Genomic DNA, 4,868 nt, shown 5'->3' on the forward strand with positions numbered 1-4,868 from the left:
CTGATTTATTTTGAATATGATCAGATTTCGTCTCTTTATAATTTAGACTCTTTAGTTTAGTGATTAGAAAAAACGTTTTATATCGTTGCCACACAAAAATATGATAAAGAACAACCTTGGCACTACCATGGTTCATTTTTACATTGGGGTTTTTAGCGGCCGAATTGTCTGAAGCTCTTCAATATGACGCATATTGTGGCCCAACACGAGATCTGTAGCTTTTACCCCTGACGAAGTGAATCAAAAGAGCCCAAAATAGGATCCGGTTGTCTACTATGCCCTGAGAAATCGAGAAAATTTACTTTCCGAAAAAAGTCACTGTATACTTCCACTCGCAAGTACTTTATAATTAATGCAGTTCTTTAAAAAAAAAAAAAAATCTCCAATGGGTTTATTCCAGAGTTTTTGACGGAATTAGTTAAATATTTTTCAAGAATTTCAGATTTTACTCCAGCCATTTTTATATATATATTTGGCTCATTTCAGAAGTTGCTCCAACTATTTACCAGGGATTATTATTAGAAATCTATTTGGACACCTTCATAAAAAAGTTCCTCCAGAAATTTATCTAGAAACAACATTTTATCCACGAGTTATTCTTGCAGTTCTTCCAAGTAACTTTTCCAATAAAATTTTAATGGATTCTTCAAAATTTCGTATGAGGTTTTTCTACAATTTTTTACAGGGATTGAACAAATGTCAGCATTGAAAATTGCATGAAAATTCAGGAGGAAATGCTCCTGAATTATTGGAGAGAAATGCTCATAAATTAATGGAGAAAAATACGATTGGTCATTTAGCCATACCTCCATATCGTAGTGTGAGGCAACAGCCTACAGAAAGTGTCAGTGTGTCCCAATTACCATCCCATACTGACGGTGGATGGATACACGGTCATCCGTGCGGTGAAAATTTCCATTTTTTCACAAACTTTTCAAGATCTTTATATGGTCCGAGTGGTACCGTAAACCGAGGGTAAGTTGATCACTGTTTTATAACTTATTTGTTCTAATATTTTCAGGATTTAAAAAAATGTCAAAATGATTTGACAATGTATATCAGCTTATGGAATCAATTTGTTATGAAATAACATTTTTTTTTTGCGAAATAACAATCTGAAATACATACGAAATGCAACGTGTTAGGTAGTTTGAAAGTTTGAAAGGGCGTTCATGGTACTTTACATATATATGTATTTTAATTAGTCTTCTCCTTCTGCAGTTATAACACTGCAACATCTTTTCCAAGCTCTTCTGAAGTGTAATATTCATAAAGCAACAACTTTTCTAAAGACCACATTTTAATTGTACGTATATTATTTAGCTAATTATTCAGCTGAAACTTATAAATACAAGCAATAATTTGATACGCTAGACTACCGATGCATGGTCAAAATCAGTAGTATTCAACCAGCTTAGTTGCCGAACATGATCAAGGGGCGCGCTTTTGTGAGTTAAATGATGACAAACTATTTTCTCCAAAAGGTAAAAATAGCGGTATCTTTTCTTATAGAGGCTCTATGCAAAATGGTAAAAAATAATAATTGTATAAAAATAGATTACTTCATTATTTTTCAATAGTATTGGAGTAGACGACATGCACTAAACAAAGGGCACGGGTATACCACAAAAGATCAAAGAAAACTGGTCACAGTGGTTCATCCTGAACAGAAACAGTACTATACTACTCGGCAAGCCTTCTTGAGCAAATGTGTTGCTTGTGCTGTATAAATCTTCATTTTACACCTTGTTTTATGAAGTACTCTATCACAAGCTACGTGACGATTATAACGATTCTAAAACCAATCGAGCGCTTCAAAACGAACCATTTTGCTCCCCTTACCAACGACCCTGCGTATACCTGAGAGCTCTATTCGTTCGAGCCCGTACCGAGACTTCCAAACCACCTTTTCAACATCATCTCTCGACTACAGCCCAATTTGGAACGCAGCTTGTCCTGGTTCGTACATTTCCCCACGGCAAACAGCTAGCAGTGCAATACCTTTCCTCCAAGTAAATCCCTCGACCACAACCGTAACCAACCCTGTTTTTTGCCGCTCTGGTATGCCTGCTGCCACCTCTCGTCGCCGCCTACTTCGGTTCGCTTCTCCATCCCATTAGCAACCATCGCATCGAGCGCGTACACAACCCCTGAGAGATCATTTCGAACCGCTTGCTTCGCTTTGTGCTCTGCGTTCGTCCGTACCGTCCCCCATTATTCATGTCCTCTTCTCATCCGCCTGAACACCCGCCACGCCACCCAAACCCAGTCCTCTCAGTCCCAGGCCCTGTCCTCTGCCAGCCAGCCGTTCGCAACCATCATCATCATCTTTCTCTTCTCTGCTGTCTACACGCGGCCCCTACGGCTTGCTGTGCTGCTGCTGCTCTCACGGTGCTCGCCAGTCCGTTATTATCAGAGAAAAAAACTCCGTTTGCGTTCATCAGTCGTTTTGTATGTCTGCGCGCAAAAAAAGGTAGAGTTCTTAAGTTACGCCCTATTGGCAGTATAAGTCCACAAATTCAAAGAAAATGATGTCAAACAGTAGTTTGATTGTGGATTTTCCTGTGTTTATATACCTCTTATCTAAGTTACCCCAAAGTCGAAAATCGACACTCAATAACATGAAAACTATAGGTCAATTAATAATCAATTGTTATGTAATCTTTCATCTGCAACCAACAACTAAAATACCCGTACTTGTTTCATAAATTTAAAATAAAAACCTTTAAACAGAATGCATGATTAATCAGATTTTCTGCCTTAAAACTATCAAAGATTCTCCATGTTACGGTGATTAAAAATATAGTTCATCATTTTATTCAAAGCTCCACTCAGAGGTAACAAATAACTTATTAAACCAAGTTTTTATGACATATATTTTCCGATAATCATGATAAATAAAAAGTTATATAAATATCTCTGATTTTATTTGAACTTATTGAATTATACCATAAAAATTGTGTAATTTCAAAACGGACCAGGAATATTTCTTTTTTAAAATTTTTCACACACATGCTGAGAAAACAACTGGTGAGCCCAGAGATGATGGGGATTTTTTTTTATGATAATGGTCTAGGAAGCACCGTGGCTGTGTCACAACGATGTTGGCTTGGTCGATGCGATCGGTTCGGTGCTCGTTTCGTTCATCGGTGCCCACTCTGGTGTGTTTCACAAAACTCGGTGCTCTGTGCTCGGTGCTACTTCTATAAGCCAAAGCCAGTGTGCGGCGACTGACGGCGACGGCGGCCTTCTGCCTGTACACATTTCTGTGAAAATATGTATTATAATATTATATTTAGTTTTGCTATACACAGTATTTTTCTCTGTTATAATCGAATATATTTCTACCTCCCTTTCTCGGGTAAGCGAGCACTTATATAAGCCGGCCCTGTAGCGTCAGGGCGAGTATTGAGTATTGTAATCGTCTGGATCAGTCAGTAGGATTGTTCATATGGGACAGTGTCATGGCTATCGGCTTGTCCTATATTGACGTCATAAAAAAGTTGCTCTTTGAATTGAGACTTTCAAAATCTACACAATACCTAATATTTCGCACACTGGCGGAATCTTTATAACAAAACAGATCATCGACCGTATTTCCATTAGTCGTTTAGGCGTATTGAGCACGCCACGAAACTTGGGTTGGATTCCCGCACCAGTCGGTGGAAACTTTTCGTCAAACGAATAATTCATCACTGGACTACTGAGTGTTTCGTGTTGTCCGTTGCCTAATGTAAGTGATCGTCGAGTCAGAGCCGTAGCGTTGCCTCATAGCGCGCAATGCGAACCTCCTATTGTGCGCCCCCTAGTCAAAGTCAAAACTTGTCTTGTTTTTCTCTTCATGAAACAAGTTATTTTTGAAATTCTATAGCAACTTCAATATGAACTTGCCACTTAAATCCAGAAGAAGTAACATGCAAAAGCTGAAGTATTTACATAAATTTTGAAACACCTTCGGACCGGGCTACTTTTGATTCCGGGGGCTACTTTGGACACTTTTTTTTGTATTTATTTGCAGCGTAAATATTAATCTGAGCAATTTAGTGTCTTCAGCACTTTTATTAACCAACTAGTGGTCCCAGCAAACTTCGTCTAGCCATCAAGTAGGCTGTTGAAAATCACTTTGGATCGTCCCATACAAAATGACAGTTCCGTGAACTCTCGATTTTTCAACTTTCCCGGTAACTATCCTGGGGATTTTATGCACACAAACACGTCGGAAACCTTTACAAACAAAACGGAGAAAGAATTATTGAAATTTGTTGATCCGTTCGTTAGCTATTTCGTGACATACAAACACCGTTCCATTTTCATTTATATATAGATGTATGCTCTATCACTAGGCGTGGAATTTTATTGGAACAACATCAACAATAACAAGATACAAATTTCAAAAAAATTAGAATAAATGTTCACAAGATATAATACATTGGCTATGCAAACATTGCTTGAATTTTTCTCATTTCGTGGAAAGTTATTGGGAGCATCACAAAACTATCAAATCGTCATGATTCATAAAAATCTTGTGATTTGTTCTGCTTTAAATTGTTGTTTTATTAAAATAATTGGTCAAAGGTCTTATTTTCACGACTTTTTTTTAATGTTTTGGTTAGTATATTTTACAACATAAAAAAAATAAAATAAATATTTGGAAAGGTGAATAGACATAAAACACACATATTTCTATACGTACCAATGACAAGTTAACAACACAATATCTAAAAAAATATTTTCCGCCATATTTTACATGAATTTTCAGTACAAAAAAATGTATCCTTCGATTGCTAAAATAAATTACTCTTAAGCGAGCTGTAAACTGCCACGAAGCTAAAAGCATATTACAAATCTTTACGATCTTGCAAAACTTT

The 4,868-nt window shown here is 37.0% G+C and overlaps 1 long non-coding RNA gene across 1 annotated transcript; it reads right to left on the minus strand.

Annotated features, from left to right (window-relative positions):
• Window positions 1-3,148: 3,148 nt before the first annotated feature.
• Window positions 3,149-3,604, minus strand: LOC110680685. The gene is made up of 2 exons (XR_002502967.1): window positions 3,349-3,604; window positions 3,149-3,266 (listed from the first exon to the last, which is right to left on the minus strand). It is a non-coding gene; the product is annotated as an uncharacterized LOC110680685 (long non-coding RNA).
• Between the last annotated feature and the right edge of the window lie 1,264 nt (window positions 3,605-4,868).

The sequence above is a fragment of the Aedes aegypti genome, chromosome 1 (assembly GCF_002204515.2).
Source record: "Aedes aegypti strain LVP_AGWG chromosome 1, AaegL5.0 Primary Assembly, whole genome shotgun sequence".
Lineage (NCBI taxonomy): Eukaryota > Metazoa > Arthropoda > Insecta > Diptera > Culicidae > Aedes > Aedes aegypti.